The following is a 22,973-nucleotide window of genomic DNA, read 5'->3' on the forward strand; positions in this document are numbered from 1 at the left end:
TGGGCATTTGAGATTTGGTTCTATGGCCGGATTAAAGAGAAAAAAGAATGTTAAAGAAATGTTTATAAATGAATGTGAAAAGGAGGATTCAAAGTGTGGGAATTGAATTGGTAAACCAAGTGGAAATCAAAAGCTAGCCATATGTGCCAAAATAAACATACCATGTGCCAATTTTGCAATTTTTGAAGCCTTTATGATTTGTTATGCTACAACTTATTGAAGATACATTGCTGTGCATCTGTTAAAGGGTTTTAAGAAATGTTTATGTTGTGTAACTGATAAGGATAATAACTTGAAATTCATGTTATCATGGTGAAGTGCATAAGGGGTGCCAAAAATGAACATAAGTTGTTGGAATTGTGTAAGGAAGTTGCTTGGATTGTTTTCACTAATTCAATCATGGTATGTGAAGAGTTGGGAGTGGAGTGTAAGGAGTTATTTGGTACCTCCGAAATTGCATCAGAAAAAAAAAGAAAAAAAATAAAACAGAAAAGAAAAAAATAGAATAAAAAAAATGGAGTATCAAAAGCTCCAAATAAGTGAAAGATTCTTGTGAAATTTGATGCAATTTCGAACACTTATTGGACAACAAGTTGGGAATATAATCAGAATTATTGATGGCAGCAAGAAATTGAAAGAAAAAGTAGAAGAAAAGAATCAACAAAGGAAAAATTTCAGAAAATCCAAAAAACTGTAAAATTCTGTTTTGAATGTTCATGCTATTTTGAAATTGTTTGAGCTACTGATTTGAATTTGAGCTGCAGGGAAATTGCAGTATGATGAACAATGGAAATCAAATGACAAACTGGAAAAAAGAATGGATGAAAATCAGTAAGAAAAAGGAGAGAAAAAGAAAAGTTTCACTTTGATTTTAAATTATTTTTGGGTTTCAATGTGCCATTGATACATTGAAATTGCGGTTTCATGTGAAATGAATTTTGATTGCTGATGATTGGTTGCTATTTCTTAGCTTTTGTAAAACTTAAATGTGAAGAAATTGGGCTTGGTTTCAAAGGAAAACAAAAGATATCACATTTGGTGAATTTTGAGGCAAAATGGAGAAAGGAAGAGAATTTTGTATCAAGAAGAGGAATGGCAAGAGTTTAGACCAAATTTGTTTCATGGAATTAAAGAACAAACAGAAACAAATATGACACAAAAGAAAGAAATTAGAAAAGAGGGCAAGAGATCATTGATTAACATTTAATTGTATCCATATCTACCACTACACTCAATTTCCTTAAAGCACTTTTCTTGAAATTTTCTTTCTTAAAAAATTGTTCATTTCATTGATATCAGTTCATGATTTCTTTATATCTTCAATAATCCTTAATAGGTGTGGATTCCAAATCAAGAATGCTAGTAGAGAGTAGAAAGCAAGCAAGCCTATGGAAGTGCATGAAACATAAGTTGCTTGAGTGAGCCTTACTTTACTATGATCATAAATTAGAATTAGGGTGAGAGCCACTGATTTATCTATTGAAAACAACCTTTTGAGACTGAGTGTGATGCATTTATCTTAATTAATCATGAAGGATGAAACTTGCTAGGTGGTTAACCAAGTACAAGAGTTTAGTTCATGAACTTAAGCTTTTGAGATTCTACAACTTTAGGTAATTCTCTTTCAATTGTTTCTAATTATGATTGAGGATGATCTAGGGGAAGGGGGGATACGATGGTAGAAGTATTTCTTAGTTTTATTATTTTGGCTTGAGCGGGACGCACAAGGTTAATTGTGGGGGAATTTGATGAGTTAGGATTTTATTGCATTTTATGGATTCAATTTGGGTTTCTACATGAAAATAAAATGCTAAATGACATGAATTGATTGCAATTGTGATATGTTGAATATTTGAATGATTAATTCTAATTTTTGTGATTTATGGGTTAATTTTACATTAATTGAGCTTAATTCTTTGTAGGGTCTAAATTGAACCACGATTGAGCCAAATTGAGACCGAGTCAAGCCAAAATTAATAAATTTGATAGACCCAAAACTTCATGATCAAGATTAGGGTTCAATTGGAGCTGAAATCAAGCTAATTGGCTGAATTGGACTGAACTCGGGCTGAACCCAATCATCGGATGCGGCTATGAACAGTAGAGATTCAAATCCCTGTTATAAAGAGAAGTGTACAGTAATGAGAGATCGCGATTTTTTTACTGTAGATGGTTACTGTAGCAGCGTCTTCTTCGTCAATTTCCTTCTGATTTCTTCATTCTCGCGAGCTAGATCTTTGGGATTTCTTCCTTCCAATTCAATCTCTAGCTTCCAGAGGACAACTACAAGCTAAGTTTGGGATAAATCGCACTGATGTGCATAGGATGTATACCTGTTTTCATGCTTTATTTGCACATCTTTCTGAGCTTATTGCTTTATTCTTATGTATATTGCATCCCATATTCATGCATTTAGGCATATATTTTACATTTCCTAGTTCGGAGATCTGCTCGTGTTTTTACATGTTTCAGGGTGGAAAATGGAGCGAAAATGGCGCAACGGAGTATTATTGAAGATCAGGCAAGACAGGGCCGTGCCTCATAGGCACGGCCATGTCTATTCAGCTTCTGGCCGTGTGTCAAAGGGCACGGGCGTGTGCCAAATCCCCTCAGCATCAGCCAGAGGCCGTGCCTCAAAAGCACACCCGTGCTTCAAAACAGAACCAAGCCAGTTCATGGCCGTGCCTCCAAAGCACGGCCGTGTCTTCATCCTGGAGCCAGCCTCAGCTGAAGGCCGTGCCTCACAGGCACGGCCGTGTGCAAGAACAGAAGCGCCCAAGCAGCTGGCCGTGCCTAATAAGCACGGCCGTGTCCAGCAACTCAGCTCCAGCCAGTGCATGGCCGTGCCTCCCAGGCACGGCCGTGCCATCAAACAGAAGAAGGACCATTCTGGGCCGTGCCTAAGAGGCACGGCCGTGCCTCTGATCCGAGAGCTCACAAGTTCAGGCCGTGCCTCCCAGGCACGGCCGTGCCTTACCTTGTGCCCGAAGCCAACACAAGGCCGTGCCTCCCAGGCACGGCCGTGTGCACGGAGGCGAGCTGCTACCGAACCCTGCACTATAAATAGGCCTCTTTGGAGACCTAGCAAAGGGGGGAGTCTTTCGGAGAGCCACCGGAGTTGTTCTTGAGCCGCCGACGCCTATTTCGGAGGAGATTCGACGATCCATCACCGATCCGACTGCTCCAGACCATTTCCATCTCATCTACGCAGAGATTGCACTCCGAGGAAGAAGATAAGTCTAGTTTCCTGCACTTATTTGTTTATCTTTGGGAACAAGATGTATTTCTTCATTCCTTTGGTTTGTATTCTCCTCGATATGGAGTAGATTTCCCTAGATTCTAGGATGTAGGATAAATCAGATGTAATGGATGGTTGTATTTGGATTTGATAATCTACCGTTTTCTATGATGTAACTGTGCATTGTTTTGTGGATTTGTGCTTGTACATTGATGATAACTTGTGTATGTGTGAATCCATGAGGGTAGGAATTTGCTATGTATTGGGGAATCATTAGGCCGTATACCGGGGCGCTCTGTAACAGGGAATGCCTTGAACCGGGCGAGATTCCGAGGGGTTTCCTAGTGCGTGGTTGGATTCTTATGAGGAATAGTTAGCGGTCATTCGTTATTGGGGAGAGATCCGTAAAAGGGTATCCAGTGACAGTGGATAAGGTTCTTTTAGTATTTCCGGGGCGCCTGAGTGACACGGGAATGCCTTGAACCGGGCTTCTAGAACCGTTTCAAACCAATAGCGAGTGACGTAAGAAACCTAATGATTTAATTCGAGGATACCTGACGAGGTTGAATTGGATAATTTGGTTGACATTCCTACAATTGAACAGTTATTGAGGAAAGGTAGAGGATCCAAGTCGATTAATCCATTCTCTGAGGAGTCCGAAATCCTAGGATCGCTTCACCCATAAGTGTCACAGTCGATCCCTTTCTCTGCTTTTTAGGATTAAGCACTCTAGAACACTCCGATCTCCCCCACACAACTCATGAACAACATTCTCTCCACCTTATTGTGCTAGGTATAGTAAGTAATTCCACGGTCCCTGTGGATTCGATCTTTTTATTACTTGGCGATATTCCGTGCACTTGCGGAAGCACATCGATCTCCGTTGTCCTAGCGTGCTTTCTGCGGTGCGAAAATCGAGAAAACGTGGGTAAAAAGTGGTTTTTGTGGCTTTTACTTGGTGGGACCGCGTGCTGTTTTATAAACCCGATCGAGTCGACTCGAGTGACTCAAGTCGACTTGAGTGGCGGTGGGAGTCGACTCACCTTAGGTCAAGTCGACTTGAGTCAGAGAAACGACGTTTTCGCGAGAAATTTGGCGTCGTTTTTCTGGTCGGTGCAAGTCGACTCGACCACTCAATTGAGTCGACTCAATCCGATGAAATTATATTTTAAAAGTTGATTTTAGAAAATAATTATTAATTTTTTGAAAAAGTTTTTAAAAATTAATTAAGTTTTAAAAATTAAAGTTTTAAATTAATTGAAAAAGTTTTGAAAAAAGTTTTTGAAAATAATTTAAGTTTTTGAAATTAATTAAGTTTTTGAAAATTAATTTAAGTTTTGAAAATAAATTAAGTTTTGAAAATTAATTAAGTTTTGAAATTATTTTGAAAATAATTTAAGTTTTTTGAAAAATTAAGTTTTTGAAAATTAATTTAAGTTTTTAAAAATGAAAAAAGTTTTTGAAAAATAATTTAATTTTTTGAAAATTAATTAAGTTTTTGAAAATAATTAAGTTTTGAAAATTAATTAAGAAAATAATTAAAGTTTTTTGAAAAAAATTAAGAAAATAAATTAAGTTTTTAAAAATTAATTAAGTTTTTGAAAAAATTAATTAAGTTTTTGAAAATAATTAAAGTTTTGAAAATTAATTAAGTTATTAGAATTTTAAACTTAATTAAAAATGTTGTTAAGTTGATTAATTAAGTAAACTTAATTTCGTTTGTTGGGTTATTTTTAGAAAGTTATTACCTAACTCATCTCACCCAGTCTAAGTGATCAATCAGTGACCCTATGGGTGTTTGTGAGATGATTTTATCAATTTTATCTTTGTTTATTGTTCGAGGTATCTATATTTGATTAACTTTGAGTTAGATTCAGGTTTAACCGTCAATTGATTCAGTTCACATTTCAAAAATTAGTTTCCAGGCAGTGGCGAGGCACAGAGGCCTTCTTGGTTATCGGAGCAACGACCACATTCTAAGATAAAACTAATTTAAGAAATTATGAACTTAACCAATTTATTGATAAACCTTGGTCTAACTAGTCTAGGATGTGGCGAGGTAGCTTCGGCTAGTTTGGTTCGACTAAGTGAATCAAGTCAGGTACTCCTTACCCTTCTTGACCACTTAACCTAAACCTCCCTAACGTACTATCATCTCGCCCCACCCTGGTACTAGGTTGGCAAGAGTTAATCAAATAGTTGGTCCTTAATCTAACCTAAATTTCTATTGCAGAAAAATAAAGGCTAAGTTAAACAGGTTATCAAACAATGAGTTTTGGTTCCCCCGGGATCGTGCCCCTTGATTGGTCGAATCAAGTGAACCTGATCCTTAGGGACCAAAAATTGGTTCAGTCCAACTGGTTTAACCAGTTTCGACTTAGGAACCCACGCTTGGACTCTAGTTTGGTTTCGTGTTCTATGTGTTAGTGCTATGAATGTCCTATGTTTAGCTGCATACCCAATGCCCGATCGATTGTATCCAGCCTTCTGTGATCCAAGCATCATATCCAGATACTTGGACCCAGAGGTGAATTGCTCAAGCGATCGTCTGAGTTCACTGACTTGGATTTTCAGTTGAGAATTTTCTTCCTCGAGTTGAACTCGAGTCGAATCCTCAACCGATTTGTCCTGAGTCGGTGGCTCAGTGTTGACTTTCTCCTTGAGGAGTACTAACTCCTCTTGGAGCGATTCAACCAAAGCATTTGATTTAGCTAACTTTTTTGTTAAACTAATTATGATTGAAAATAACCTTTCATTACTTACAGCGGGGGTCGAACCTTCTGAACCGGATACGGATCCGTGGCTTTCGTCGCTGTCCGAGTCGCTGTCGCTCAGGTATGGTTCGTCTTGAGCTGGGAGGGCGAGAAAACTGGTCGTAGTCGGTTCCTCGTCTGATTCTTCGGAAGATGACTCGTCCCAAGTCGCCTTGAGTGCTTTCTTTTTGGTCTTCCGTTCTTTCTTCTGATTCGGGCAGTCGGCTATGAAATGCCCTTTCCGACCGCATCCGTAGCACTTCATTTCGGTCTTGCCGGTGGATGATGGTTTTGAATTGTTGACGACCTTCTTGATTTCTGATCGTCTTATTCCGTGCTTTTTTCTGGAACATCTTTCGTACGAGGTTTACCAGCTCCGTGGTGACTTCATCGTCAGCTTCGGATTCTGAAGTTTCTGAATCTTCTCGTACCTTCTTCTTTGCTTTTCGTTCTTGTTTGGTACCTGCAAATAATGCAATACCTTTCTCCTGCACTTCTGTGTTAGACTGCTCATGTAATTCTAATTCAGAAAAGAGATCATCAAGTTTTACCTTTGAAAGGTCCCTGGAAACTTTGTAAGCATCTACCATGGATGCCCACAAGGTGTTCCTTGGGAATGCTTTCAACGCATACCTTATCACATCGCGATTTTCCAATGTTTCTCCGATTGCGTGTAGCCCATTCAGTATGTCTTGAATTCTTGCGTGTAGGCCACTTGCAGTTTCTCCTTCTAACATTCGAATGTTATATAATTTATTAACTAATAAATCTTTTTTACTTACCTTGGTGTCGGATGTCCCCTCGTGAAGCTCGATCAGTTTCGTCCACAGATCTTTTGCGCTAGTAAACGGGCCGACGCGGTTCAACTCTTCCTTAGTTAGTCCACATTGTAGAGTCTGAGTTGCTTTGGCGTCCGCTTCAATCTTCTTTCGAGTAGAAGAGTCCCAATCTTCGCAAGACTGTGGTTGTCCATCACTACCAGACGGGATTGTGAATCCGGTCTGGATGATGATCCACATCTCCACCTGAGTTTTCAGATGACATTCCATCCTACTTTTCCAGTAGGGGAAGTCGTCTCCTGAAAATAGGGGAGGTCTCGCTGTGCTGAATCCTTCTTGTTGGGCCATTTAATCTAGCACACAAGAAAAAATTGCAAAACGAGTACCAAGACTTGGTCTTGGATTAGTAGTGCGGGAAGAAAAGAATAAATAAAAAAATAAATTTAAAAAAATGATCAAAAATCCCCTCGATCAGTGGTTGCACTGGATTCGAGGACCCCGCTCTGATACCAATTGTAGGATCGATAGAACGCGCTAGAGGGGGGTGAATAGCGCGTTTCACTTTTCAACCGATTTTTGAACTAATAAAGTAAACTTGCGGAAGCGACAATCTTATGCGGAAGCAATTATGAAAACAAGACAAAGACACAATCTATTTACTTGGTTCACAGCCCAAGGCTGCTACTCCAAGGCCCACGGTCTTCGACCGTTTACTGCGGGCAATCCACTAGATAAACTTGTTCCTTACGGATACAAGTTGAACGATTACAAAATCACAAGATTGATAACAATAAGAATAAACAAATTAAGTACTTGTTACCAAAACCAATTAGCCGAATCTTGCTTGATCTTCTTTTTGTTGTGAATTCGGCGTAGCGGCGGCTCTAGGGTTGCTCGGGAATGCTCGGGGCGCCGACGTCTCAACAGAGTGCTCGTAGGAATCGTTGGAAATTGATGTTCTTGGCTGCTGGTCGAGGTGCTCTTTTATACCCGACTCAAGTCGACTCAAACCCTATCTCGAGTCGACTCCAGCTCAGCTTCGACCCTGTTCCTCCGCTGTGACTGTGTCTTCAAGTCGACTCGAGCCTCGACTCAAGTCGACTCCAGTCCGACGTGGAGCCTTCCTGATAACTTTTCCTCTCCGCTGCGTTATCTGGCTGACGTGGCTCCAAGTCGACTCCAATGCCATCTCCGAGTCGACTCGAGTCTTTGGGTTTTCCGGGCCGTAAAAATCGCTTTTGCGTTGCGGAAACCTCGGAAACCCATGCCAAAGGATCCGTGCGAAAATATAAAATTTCACATACTCGTTTTTCTATCCTAGATCTACTTTAGATCTACATGATTAGAGTATTACCCTTGATGCGTATCCCTTCGCTTATCCCGCTCGTCCAAAAGGTGTCGGATCTCCTAGAGTGTCAAGCGTACACTCCTCTATGTGTATCCACACGGACAAAGGATGGAGACGAAAGCCTCTTGAGTGTGCTAGCACCCACTTGAGGTTTCGGCCAAGACAAGAGAGGAGAAGGAGAGGAAGAAAGCTAGAGGAGGAAGAAGGAATCAATGCCTTGAATGAAAATGAATTCTCATTCCTCCTCTTAGATGTGGCCGGCCACTTCTTCAATGGAATGGGAGGTTACAAAATCCCATTAATGCCATGAGTTACATCCTTTAGGTAACTCCCATGAGGTGGCATCCCTTGATGATGTGGAGCATCATCATTGGCCATCATTTATGCCACCTCACCTTGAAGTCATTTGGTCAAGTCAAACATTGACCATGAGGTGGCATAAGTCAAGTCAACCTTGACCATGACATGGCATAAAGTCAAGTCAAACTTGACCATGACATGGCATAAAGTCAAGTCAAACTTGACCATTCAAGTCAAACTTGACCATTAAGTCTTCCTTCTCAAGTCAAGTCAAACTTGACTTCTAATCTCCCAAGGTTGATCAAATCAACTCAATTAGTCTAGTTTGGATTACACTTAATCCAATTTGATTCATCACATGAATCTAATCCTCTTGGTTCATCATATGAACCTAATCTCCATCTAATTGCCCTTTGTGTGTGACCCTATAGGTTCTTGTAACGTTGGCAATGCTTCTAAACCAATTTAGAAACATAAACAATGAGCGGTATCTAGCAACACATCATTGCTACCCAAGTTACAAGAATGTTGAGATCCAACATCACCATTGTGACTACTAATTGTGACTCTCACAATATGTGACCATGTCCTTCTATCCTTGATATCATGATTGATCAAACCGAGGCATAGACCGTGTCATCCTCTAATCAATCTATGTCTTGAACTCCAAGTAGACTCACTCCAATCAAATGAGCTCAACATCTCATGTTGACTCATTTGGGCATGACCATGCACTTAGTGGTCTCACTCTATCAAGAACTATGATATCACTCCCGTTATATAGGAGGGATAGATCCCATCTACATCACTCACATCCCTCCACATAATTTGTTACATACCCGGTAATCGCCTTTATAGTCCACCCATTTACGGGTGACGTTTGACGAAGCCAAAGTATGCAACTCCTTATGTTGGGAACCATGGTGACTTCAGGTCCAAGGACTAATAGTCATACTAATAGCCACATGAGAAAGTATATGACACTCATATAACGATCCATGATACTTTCTCATGGCGGGTCATTCAGTATACATTCTCCAATGCATACCCATGTGTCAACTTGATATCTCATATCCATGACTTGTGAGATCAAGTCATCGTGTTGACCTACATGCTAGTCTCGTCGCATTAACATTGTCCCTGAATGTTAATACTTGACTAGGAATCATTAAGAGTAGTGTTCTCTATATCATCTCACCATCGATTCAACCAATCGATTGATATAGATATGAACCATCTACTCAAGGACGTTATTATACTTAGTTATTTGGCACCAATACAAGTAAGTATAATAACCATAAAGAAATGCCTTTATAAATATATAGAAATATGATACAATGAGTCCATACATCAATCATCATATGATTGGCTCTAGGGCTCTCACTAACAATGTAGGCTCTAAGCCCTAATGACCTAGTGTGACCATCATGCTTTCTCTGTGCCAAAGCCTTGGTCAAGGGATCTGCGACGTTAGCCTCTGTGGGTACTCTGCAAATCTTCACATCTCCTCTATCGATGATCTCTCGAATGAGATGGAAGCGCCGTAGTATGTGTTTGGTCCGCTGGTGTGAGCGAGGTTCCTTAGCCTGCGCAATCGCTCCATGCCTTTATAATTTGTTATGCTACAACTTATTGAAGATACATTGTTGTGCATCTGTTAAAGGGTTTTAAGAAATGTTTATGTTGTGTAACTGATAAGGACAATAACTTGAAATTCATGTTATCATGGTGAAGTGCATAAGGGGTGCCAAAAATGAACATAAGTTGTTGGAATTGTGTAAGGAAGTTGCTTGGATTGTTTTCACTAACTCAATCATGGTATGTGAAGAGTTGGGAGTGGAGTATAAGGAGTTATTTGGTACCTCCGAAATTGCATCAGAAAAAAAAGAAAAAAAAACAAAACAGAAAAGAAAAAAAATAAAATAAAAAATTGGAGTATCAAAAGCTCCAAATAAGTGAAAGATTCTTATGAAATTTGATGCAATTTCGAACACTTATTGGACAACAAGTTGGGAATATAATCAGAATTGTTGATGGCAGCAAGAAATTGGAAGAAACAGTAGAAGAAAAGAAACAGCAAAGGAAAAATTCCAGAAAATAAAAAAAACTACAAAATTCTATTTTGAATGTTCATGCTGTTTTGAAATTGTTTGAGCTGCTGATCTGAATTTGAGCTACAGGGAAATTGCAGTATCATGAACAATGGAAATCAAGTGACAAACTGGAAAAAAGAATGGATGAAAATCAGTAAGAAAAAGGAGAGAAAAAGAAAAGTTTCACTTTGATTTTAAATTGTTTTTGGGTTTCAATGTGCCATTGATACATTGAAATTACGATTTCATGTGAAATGAATTTTGATTGCTGATGATTGGTTGCTATTTCTTAGCTTTTGTAAAACTTAAATGTGAAGAAATTAGGCTTGGTTTCAAAGGAAAACAAAAGATAGCACATTTAATGAATTTTGAGGCAAAATGAAGAAAGGAAGAGAATTTTGTATCAAGAAGAGGAATTGAAGAGGTTTAGATCAGATTTGTTTCATGGAATTGAAGAACAAACAGAAACAAATATGATACAAAAGAAAGAAAATAGAAAAGAGGGCAAGAGATCATTGATTAGCATTTAATTGTATCCATGTCTACCACTACACTTGAATTTCCTTAAAGCACTTTCCTTGAAATTTTCTTTCTACAATTGTTCATTTCATTGATATCAGTTCATGACTTCTTATTATCTTCAATAATCCTTAATAGGTGTGGATTCCAAATCAAGAATGGTAATGGAGAGTAGAAAGCAAGCAAGCCTATGGAAGTGCAAGAAACTTAAGTTGCTTGAGTGAGCCCTACTTTACTATGATCATGAATTACAATTAGGGTGAGAGCCACTGATTTATTTATTGAAAACAACCTTGTAAGACTGAGTGTGATGCATTTATCTTAATTAGTCATGAAGGATGAAACTTGCTACGTGGTTAACCAAGTACAAGAGTTTAGTTCATGGACTTAAGCGTTTGAGATTCTATAACTTTAGGTAATTCTCTTTCAATTATTTTTAATTATGATTGAAGATGATCTAGGGGATATGATGGTAGGAGTTTTCCTTAGTTTTATTATTTTGGCTTGAGCGGGACGCACAAGGTTAAGTGTGGGTAAATTAGATGAGCTAGGATTTTAGGGTGTTTTGATGGATCATTTTAGAATTTTCTGTGAACAATTAAATGTTTAATCGATATAATTGAATTGTATTTGTGACATGGTGTATTTTTGGATGATTAATCTAATTTTTATGATTTAATGGTTAATTTAGTATTAATTGAGCTTAATTCTTTGTAGGGTCCAAATTGAACCACGATCGAGCCAAATTGAGATCGAGTCAAGCCAAAATTGGTTGATTCGATAAATTCAAAACTTCATGATCAAGATTTGGGTTCAATTGGAGCTGAAATCGGGCTAATTGGAGCTTAAATGGATGAAATCGGCTGAACCAGGGTTGACTCGGGCTGAACCAAGTCGACGGACGCGGCTAGCTACAGTACCCCTTCATTAACGAGAAGCAACAGTAACCAAAAGTCGCTAACACTGTTCATCCTTCATCCTGCAACTTCATTTTCTTCATTTTTTTCGTCTTTTCGTAAGTGATCTTTGGATTATTTCCTCCCAATCCAGTTTCCAGATCCCATCAGACTTCTTCGACCTTGATTTAGCATCAAATTGGAGCTGAATCTTTTGGATGAGGGTTTCATTAGAGATTCATTTCCTCGAGCAGATTCAGCTGAGTTCTTTGGATCTAGATCGATCACAGCAACCAAGGGCATTCCGAGGGGTTCTTTGAAGGTCCTTGAGGGTTTCTGAGCATTGAATTGCAAGCGTTTTGAAGGATTAAAGCTGGGATTTCAAATCTGGATCGGGCTCTGTTCGGCGCAAGCGGAGGGTTTCTGTGTGCTTATTGGATTCAATCCAGATTAAATCAAACTAAGATCGATAGTGATTTGTCTGGGATTTGTAATCTTCGATTTGATTTTGTGTGACGACAAGATTGAAGTTGGTTTAAAAGGGAAGATCTGAAGTTTCTATTCATTTTCTATTCTGTTTTGAATTTGTTTCTGATAACTGTCTTCATCTGTTGAATTGGATTCGATCTGATGGAATTTCTTGAATTCAGTTAATCTAGTGATTGCATTAGCTATTGTTATTACTTTAGTATATTTAGAAGTTTTCATAGATTTAATCATCCAGTAGTTGTTCTTGAATTGTTAAATCTGTTTTTGTCACATTCACTGTTCCGTATCAGTTTAATATGTTATTACATATGCATGCAATGACTAATATTTTTTTACTTAACTAACATTGTTTTCTTATTATCATCGAAAATTCAGTTTGACTAATTTTTTAGTGATAAAAAATTATGTTTCTATTTTTTACTCGATGCATAATTATGTCGTTCATCCACTGAGAATTTTATAAAATTTTTTAAATTTTCATAATTTTTAATTCAAAATTTAAATTTAAATTTTAAAAATAGATAAAAATATTATTTTCATAGATCTGATTTTTCAGAATTCAAATATAGTCTTTAGAACTCAATATAATTTATATACGAATTTTTGAAGTGTTTATTTTATTTTTAAAATAAACATGTCATTTTAAAAATTTTGAAATCCTTTGCAACGCTAATTTTTGAAGATAAAATTTTTTGTGATCTACTATGTATTAATTGAACACTTAGAAAATTTTTTCAAATTTTTCTGACTTTCTATTGCATTTATACAAGAAGGTTAGTAGGAGTGCGATCGTATTCCTGGTATTATATGTCAATGACATATTATTAATAGGAAACGATATGTCTGTTCTACAATCAGTTAAATTATGGTTATCCAAAAGGTTTTCCATGAAAGACATCAGAGAGGCAACCTATATCCTTGTGATTAAGATCTATAAAGATAGATCGAAAAGGTTGCTCAGTCTTTCACAGTCTACATATATAGACAAGGTGCTAAAACGGTTTGGCATGCTTGAATCCAAGAGAGGTTACATACCCATCAGGCATGGGGTTCACCTCTCGAAGTCTATGTGTCCACGGACAGAAGACGAAAGGAATCGCATGAGTGAGATTCCTTATGCTTCGGAAATAAGATCTATCATGTACTCTATGATATGTACAAGGCTCGATGTATCATATGCTCTGAGTGTCACGAGCAGATATTAGTCAGATTCAGGGATGGATCATTGGGTGGCTGTCAAGACAATCCTTAAGTACTTACGAAGGACTAAGGATGTGTTCTTGGTATATGGAAACCGTGATATGGTAACATGCGGGTTTACTGATGCCAGCTTTCAGACAGACAAGGATGATTCCAGGTCACAGTCTGGATACATATTCACTTTGAATGGTGGCGCAATAAGTTGGAAGAGTTCCAAATAAGACACGGTTGCCGATTCTACCACGAAGGCAGAATGTATTGTAGCTTGTGAAGCAGCAAAAGAAGCGGTTTGGATCAGGAAGTTCATCACTGAAATTGAAGTGGTTCCAACCATTGTTGAAGCATTACCAGTCTACTGTGACAACAATGAAGCGATTGCACAGGCAAAGGAACCCAGGTCTCATCATCGATCCAAACACATACTTCGGCGATATCATCTGATCAGAAAGATCATTAGTAGAAAGGAAATACAAATCGAGAAAATTCCCACAGAAAAGAACCTTGCGGATCCTTTAACGAAGCCTATACCTCAAAGTAAGTTTGAGGAACATATAGAGGCGTTTGGTATTGGATGTCATGGTGATTGGCTTTAGGCCAAGTGGGAGTATGTTATATTTGGGAGGTGTCCTAAGGCAATCGCCTTATGATTATATTTTTTATTAAATAAATTCACTTTTTAAGTTCATATTATATATGTTTGATTAGATCTTAAACTCGATCACAAACTATGAGTTTCTCTACATGTGTAATTATGAAAGTATTGAAACTATCCCTAGTCGATGAATTGATGAACGTGGACGTCATCGATTTTGTTGAGACTAGCACGTTTATACTCCTTGGTTTATCAAGCAGTAGCTCTCACTAGCTGGAGACATTGGATGTTGAGAGTTAAACATGGATGCTAGTTAAAGGTAGCTAGTTCATTGGAGTGACCTGACGTGAGACTTCATGTGGTTCCTTTTGTGTGTAAATGAAGTTCTCAGTGCAGCTTAAGTGTGAATTTCCTTAGACTTGCGGTATTCAAGTCACCTTGGTCGCGAAAACTTATACTTTAACATCTTAAGCAAGCATTTCCAAGGAGGTGTGGATCCGAGATGATTGGGTATAAGTTGAAGTGTTCGAAGGTGTTTGAATAGCCTACAGAGGATTCACCGCTCTTTATAAAAGAGATGTATACCCTACGGCCGCTTGTTTGGATTGTTACTGAAAGTCTTTGGCCAAAGCAACACGTATTCTTAAACACGTGTACGAGTAACTCGAATCCGCAGAACAAGGAAGTAAGCTTGGGCTAGGTGTGACGTAGTCAGCCTAGTGGGGACTGACACACACAGACCATGTCCTGAACCAAGCGGGTATAAGACGGTGAAAGGAACGAGACACATTTCAGTAAAGCTGCTGAAGGGTTTAGAAATTGTTCTGAAATCAGTTATTGATTTTCTGATCAATTGAAGATCATGATGTACTACTAGGTGCCACTCATGATCGATCCGAAATTAAGAGTTAATTTCGGGCGGCCAACATAACTGGAAACCTATTGGGTCACACACACTATAAGTTTTGAAAGGACTTAAACTGAATTTGAAAATTAGATTCTCAAAATAAAAGAAATTCGGTTAGACCGGACAAAGGCAAATGATGGATTCTATCTTGTGAAGATGGATTGAACAAAATCAGAAATGATATGGTTGTTGAACCAGACAAATCAATTTTGAACCAAAACTTGAATTAAATTGGTTTGGTTCGTGTTGAAAGATATTTTGGAAAAATGGAAGGCATGATAGGCTTCGTCTTGAGAAGACGAAACAAACAGAACTTGTTTGGATTAAATCGGAGTTCATTTAGTTATTAAATTAATCGTTTTGGTTATGAACCAAATTAAACTTGATTCGGGTTGAGTTAAACCAAGTAAACCCAAACCCAAAGTCTTGAACCGGTTCATAGAAAACCTAAATGGGTTTTACCGGTTCACTCCTTTTGGTTTTTCGCTGCATCCCTTCCTCAAACGCGCGATTGCGCAACTCCTCCTCCAGCCCGACGCCAAGCACAAAGAAGGAAAGGGATCTCCTTGATGGCCAATCTTGAGCAAAGAAGGAAGCAATTCCTTCTTCCGTCTGTCGTGTACACAAAGAAGGATCGTATCCTACGATTGCTGCAAGAAAAAGGAGGAGATTTCCTTGGCCGACCGGCGAGCAAGAATAAGGCAAGTAATCTGGCGATTGCTAGGTTTTGGTTTTCCGTTCTTTAAAGAGGGATTGTCGGCTAATGTTGTTGTGTGTGAATCTCTGTTGCCGCCCCTTTTCTTACCGGCTCCTCCTTGCCCTGTTGCTGTTTGCGAGCCCTTGCTGGGGTAGTTCTGTTCCGATTCACGGAAACACCCACAGCCGAAAATCCCTCTTGTGATTCCTTGCTTGCTACCGCCGGCCTTGGCCACTTCTCCTGCCTAGTTTGCTGTCGTCGGCCTTGGTCACTGCTTCTGCCTTGTTTAGTGCCGTCGGCCTTGCTCACTGTTTCGGCTTTACTTGCTACCGCCGGCTATGGTCACTGGAGGACAAAGTTTCGGAAGTTTCCATCAGCACCCGAAGCGTTTCGGTGACGTGCCTTTGAAGAAATTATTGGCGATCGTTAGAATACCCCGGAAACGAAAGTAACATGTGTTGTTGCACGTTTCCGATATTAGGGTATTCTCCTATATCGACCGTTGCTGTTTCACGACTAGTAGCACGACCAGCAACTCAACTCGAGCTTGTGAAGCCATCCAGACCAAATTTACATGGATCACCGATAGAGAAATCAGATCAGTATATGTCATTTCCATTGATCGTCATACGTCAGGTATACCTAGAATAATTATTATTTTGAAATTTTAATTTCCAACTGTCACACAAACCGTGTTGTATCTTGCATGCGTGGTTGCGAGTGTTGTAATAACTTAGCTTATTATTTGTTTTTGCTTCCGCTGTGTATGTTTCGATATGCATAAAAACGTGCAACGTACCGGACCGATCACCACAAAAATAACAGAGAATAGCGACGACGAATTATATTTTCGTCGCTATTTTAGCGATGAATATTATTTCCGTCGCTATTTTGATGCGCTGCGAGCTGCGATGCAAGGTGCGGACCCTGATACGGAGACTCAAGATCCTAATGCTCCTGATCAGTAGCTGTCTGCAAGGTAGGTTAGCATTTCTATTATTTTTAATTTTTTTTAAGTTATTACTTGTAAGCATGCATTTTTCAAATACGTTGTTCTATTACTAACTTATCTTATTGGTTTTTTGCAGGATCTTCTATTTTGCCTCGGCTCGTTTAGATATAATTTTGATCAGTTCTTGTATTTTTTGATATTTGATACAGTATCATTGTATCCAAATATTTGTATTTATGTTATTGTATTCAGATTGTATCGGAGTATTTTGATATGTGTTGTGTTCAGATATTATATTAGTGTTGTGTTTTATCAATGTTGACCTATTTGTATATTTTTGTTATATTATATTGGTTTTGTTGTCATATAAATAGGAAATTCAGAAAAACAGATTAAAATATTTTAAAAAATTATATTATTAGCGACTGAATTTATAATTTCGTCGCTAATAATCGAAAGTTTTTATATATATATTTTTAAATTTAACGACGGAATTCTAAATTTCGTCACTAATTAGAATTCCGTCGGCAATAACCGTATATATTTTTTATTTTTTTAAAAAATTTAGCGACAAAATTATAAATTTCGTCGCTAAATAGCGACAAAAATTTTAATTTCGTCGCTAATAAAGAAATATTATTATTATTTTTTTTACAAAATAGCGACGGAATCTTAAATTTCGTCGTTAATTAATGACGGAATTTATGATTCTGTCGCTATTTTTTTACGACGGTAAAAAAAATCTGTCGCTAAATAATTAGTGACGGAATTCTTTATTCTGTTGCTAATTAGCGACGGAATTATTATTTCCGTCGCTAAAGTGACGTCAGTGACCAAAAAACGGGCGACGAGCTGTTTCGGTCGCTAATCACGATTAGCGACGGAAACAGTTCGTTGCTATTTGATAATATTTTTGTAGTGGATCCCAACACCCTGCACACTAGATCAACATATCAGTCCACTAACACACTTAACTTGAACCTGGTGCCATTATCAAAATCAAGGTTCAATCATCTGATGCTTCCTGCACCAACAGATAGAACTGGTAACAAGTTTACCGGTTCCTTACAATTTAAAACACAGACAAAGACGGATACATAGAATAACACTACCGACAAAAGAGAACGAACTTGAGCAAAGTCGTCAGAGCAAAGATTTAGTGTAGAATTAAAATTTCAGAGCATGATGGAAGTGGGAGGAGGTAGAAAATTGTTATCTTGTGTTGTTGGTCATGATCTCCTTTTATTAACCATTCCGGGCGCCCGGATCCCCTTCTAAGCACCCTCACCCCAATTGATTCGATTTGATTCTGATCCAATCTGATCTCGCAATCACCGTGATTCTATCATCTTCGAGCGATGGAACCCTTCCAGGTACCTGCATTGCTGATGGGGCTACAGCTGGCGAAGTGTATTGGATTAGTATCCAATCGTGACTTTTCCATCCCCGGGCGTCCGGATTCCTTCCAAGCGCCTAGAGTGTGAGGTGTCTCGGCTAATCTCCGCTTGCCACCTCATCTGCTGCGTTGGCCCAAGATATTCTTATCCGAGAGAACGGATCCAATAGGGGCACCTGGACAGTCTAGGCACTCGAATCAATTAGGGGTGCCCAGAACTTGAATTTCTAGTTCCTTATTTTCCTACATCACAGAATTAGTACACTATACATATATTATCGAAAATTGAGTCAGGATAATTTTACAACTGTCTAGTCTTGACTTTTAGATTTTTAATGAAATCTTAGGTTAGACCGACATCTATTGTTCCCTTCTACAGGAACGTGTCCTCACTTACTCATCTCAAAATATTTTCCCTGTCTGCCAAACATCAAGTCCTCTAGGCCTATTTGAACATTTTACTCAACATCTGATCCTTTGACCCCTAGTCACTAGTTTGAATCAATCTTGGTCCTCCAGACCCCATTGAGTCCCTCCACCTGGTGTCCTTGATTTGTCAAGACTTCTACTTAGTCCTTCCGATTAGGACTTCCTTGCCTAGTCTCCAGGTAAGACTTACCTTGTCTGGCCTTCAGGTAGGACTTTTCCTTGCTTAGACACTAGCTAGGACTTGCCTGTTATGCTATCTGCACGCTTAGATCAGTTCACAAATAATATTTAACTTTAGATCTTTGTCAATATCAAAACATAGGTTCGATTCTACTGCTCCTTGCACCAACATGTAACTCTATTCATGATGTTCTCATTGATCCAGTAACGATGACACGTTGTGACTCTACTCTTCAACTTAAGATCGACAACAATTGTTTGTAAATTTTATTTTATTTGTTGTTCCACAATTGTTTCATATTGCTTGTGCTAAATCACTTTTAGATTCTTTTTGGGTTTCTCCACCTCTAGAGGTTTTCTAGAAAGGAGAGATTTATAATAAGAATCATATTTTATTATCGTGCGTGTCCACTTCTTTTACTCAAGGTTTCCATGTTCTGCCTAATCAGAATCTTTAATTAACTCATGTATGTTTTGTATAATCAATCAATAACTAAGTTTTATAAATTCTGCATGAGCAGAATCTTTAGTTAACTCCTGCATACTTTGTTTGATTAATATCTAATTTAGATTTGCATGCTTACATTGCCTTAATTAAAAATTAATATTCAAAATTTAATTGTTCAAATTTGTGTCAAGTTAGTTTTCTTATAATTTTACTGTGCTACTTTGTTCAACTTAAATTATTAGTTTAAATTTCCCTAATTACCTCATAAAATTCTTAATACTATTCACCCTCCTCTACCATCAAATTCCATCCTACAAGGACTTCACCACTGTCAAACATTCAATCCTCCTTGACCTGTTTTGACTTCCCTCATTGTCAAGTGTCTAGTCGACCTTGACTCCACTTGGACTTCATGTTTATTCCAAGTATCTGATCCCCTATGACCCATTTAGACTTTATATCTCATGTCAAGTGTTTGGTCCTCTATGACCTAATTGGATTTCATTTTTCATGTCAATTGTTCGATCTTCCATAACCTATTTGGACTTCGCTTCTCATGCTAAGTGTCAGGTTTTACATGACACACTTGGACTTCGCTTCTCTTGCCATGTTTTCGGTCCTCCGTAACCCAATTGGACTTCACTTTTACCAACTCCCTGTTGACCTTTTAACCATCAAGTGTCCGATCAATTATAACTCATTTAGACTTTTCTCTTATCAACTCCATATTGAATTTTTGACTATCAAGCATCCGATTAACTATGACCTACTTGAATTTTTTTCATTCTAAAGTATTTGGTTAATTTTGACCTACTTGACTTTTCGCTCAACCATCCACATCCAAATCAATCTTAATCAATCTAATCCGAGATCAATTGCACCAACAATCTCTCTCCTCAATAAACCTCTTCTATTACTTATGTCTCACTCCTGTAAATATATTTATCAAATATCGAAATTCAACTCGAGCTAACTTGTGTTTAATCAACTTTAATTAAAGATTGATTGTACCAATAAATTGATCAATCAAATGGCCATTGTGAAACATCTTTGTCTAAAAAAAATTTGATAGCTCTAAAGTATCTAAAAAAATAATCATGAACAAACTTAGGGGAATTTTAAAGGTGCAATGATGCTATTTAGCATAAATTGAAGCCTTAATGATCATCAAATATTTTTGGTAAAAAAATTAAAGCTTTTAAGATCATTAAGTATTTTTGGTAAAAAAAAAAGTTGGATGAATTTATAAGGCTTAAAATCCCCCTTCTCCCTCCAAAAGAAATATATATGAGTTGGGAACAATACGAGTGCAAAGGTATTCATTTTGCATCAATTTAAAGTTACACATTTTAGCCAAAGAATTTTTAATGTAACTAATAGACTTGACTAATCAACTGAAAATATGATATTTTAAGTAGACGATAAGTCGATTGACTAGGAAGGCAACTAACATCAATTATTGTGAATTCACTAAAAAAGTTTAGGTGGGGAAGGATTTAAAAAATAAACAAATGCAGTGTTTTTTATAGTAAAAAGTATGATGTGACAATGGATAAATGATTAATTTAAGACTAAAAATCATGGACAACGGCAATTTCTCTGCCATTTCCTTTCAATCAGTCATGATATTTTGAGCTGGCTTTGCCCTTATATATATGGCTTTATCTCCACGTTCTTCCCATCCCACCTCGATTATTAGTTCCAAATATATTGAAGTTCCACTGCTGGGGCAGCATAATTTGAAGGTTTTTGTTTTTTTAGATTTATTTCTTAAAAAAAATTTTCCAGCTCTCAACTTGCTGTAGGCATAAAATTGTGTCCACTGCAATTCCTACTGACAAAAAATTATATAAAATTTATAGGGTTTTGTTCTTTGGCGCACACAACCAAATCATGGCGAGGCCTCTAGAAATGATTTCTTTGAATCAAAAAGCTGCTGCGACGCCTCAAAGCTCAACCATGGGAAGGGAAGAGGCAGAAGCAGACTTGAATCCATGGCGCACAGAGAAGCCGACCATCTTCCGAGTCCCGGAAATCATCCGGCAAGCCGACCGAGGAGCCTACGAGCCAAACCTCATCTCCTTGGGTCCCTACCACCGCGGTGTGCCTCGCCTGCAAGCCATGGAGAAAATTAAGCCTCAATACCTTCACAGCTTCATCCGGCGGACGAACCCCCTGAAAAGCGTGGACGACTGCCGAAATTACATCAAGAAGGAGGAACTTCGGGTGCGGAGCGCCTACTCTGAGCCTATCAAAATGGACAGCGACAAGTTCGTTGACATGATGCTGCACGACGGCTGCTTCGTCGTCGAGTTCCTCCTCAGACTATATGACCAAAGGGGCAAGCCTATTAAAAGGCCGGGAGTCATCATCGACGACGATGACGATAGCGAAGTTAATGGGGAGTATGATCCGATTCTTGCCTCGTCGTGGACAGAATACTTTGTGAGGCTTGACATGCTGCTGCTGGAGAATCAGCTTCCTCTGTTTCTTATCAGGGATTTGCTCAGCTTTGTGGATCCCGCAAAAGCAGCCAACTCCCTGAAACCGCTTGCTCTCCAATTTTTCGGCGGTGATTTCTTGCCAGGAAGAACGAAGAAGTTGCCCGAGAAATTGGAAGCGCCTGTCCAGAAGTCTCGTCACATTCTCCATCTTTTGCATGCCTGCATTCACCCGCCGAAAGAGTCGAAGCCCCCCACAATATTACCTACTCATAAGCTCGATCTCTCTGGAGAAAAGAGCTATTTTGGTGGAGGCGAGCAAGGAGGCCCTCGCCGTCGACGCTCATTTCTGCCATCGTTCCGCGGAGACTGCGGGATGAAGCGCAATTCTTGTTTTGACTGTTGTGAGCAGGACGAAGTCGAGGACGCAATATTTACGCCGCTAACGCCGTCAACGATCCCCTGCGCCCGGGAGCTCAAGGACGCCGGCATCGAGATCAAACGGAAGAAGCAGACGGATAGCTTCCTAGACGTCACATTCAGCAATGGTCGACTGGAGATCCCCGGATCCGCGCGTACAATGTGTCCAACGCTATCCTGCGTAACCTGATTGCGTTCGAGCAGCTGTACCCAGACCGGGGCACGCACGTCACTGACTTCACCTTCCTCATCGATTGCCTGATCGACACGGCAGATGACGTCGCCATACTCCGGGATGCGGGCATTTTGGTGAGCACCATGGGCAGCAACAAGGCCGTGGCTAGGCTCTTCAACCGGCTCTGTTTGAAGGTGGTGGTGGAGCCTAAAAATGGCCATCTCTGGAGAGTGTTCGAGGACATTCCCAAGCACTGCGAGAAGAGAACAAACAGGTGGCGAGCAACGTTGAACCACATCTACTTCGGCAACCCTTGGACGGGCATCTCGGTTGTTGCGGCAATCTTACTCTTTATTCTCACGGCGGTGCAGACGGTGCTGGCAATCCTCAGTTACGTTAACCCACCGTAGCGACAGCATCAAACTTCTCTGTCTGCCACAAAATTATTATGCCATTATTTGTGTGTATGTGTGTGTATGTCTGCGTGCAGTGTATGTCTGGTTGTTACGTTTGGAGTTGTTGAATCTTTACTATGCATCTCGAGTTGCATATGCATGATGAAAATTTGAATGCATACAAAACTCTCCTATTCTTATTCTAAATTTGTATTTCCAATGAATGAGCTGCGTTTTGCATCCGGAAATATCCACCCCTCCTCTGTCCTTTTAATTTTTATTTTATTTTTATTATCATTGAAAGAAGAATATAAAATAGAGCTGTA

General features: G+C 38.8%; 1 pseudogene; it reads left to right on the forward strand.

Moving 5' to 3' along the window:
* Positions 1-20,885: 20,885 nt before the first annotated feature.
* On the forward strand, positions 20,886-22,759 carry LOC141830324 (UPF0481 protein At3g47200-like; annotated as a pseudogene).
* Positions 22,760-22,973: the final 214 nt, after the last annotated feature.

This window comes from Curcuma longa, chromosome 6 (genome assembly GCF_044706935.1).
Source record: "Curcuma longa cultivar G26 ecotype Majalengka, Jawa Barat chromosome 6, ITB_CL_G26_1.1, whole genome shotgun sequence".
NCBI classification, from domain to species: domain Eukaryota; kingdom Viridiplantae; phylum Streptophyta; class Magnoliopsida; order Zingiberales; family Zingiberaceae; genus Curcuma; species Curcuma longa.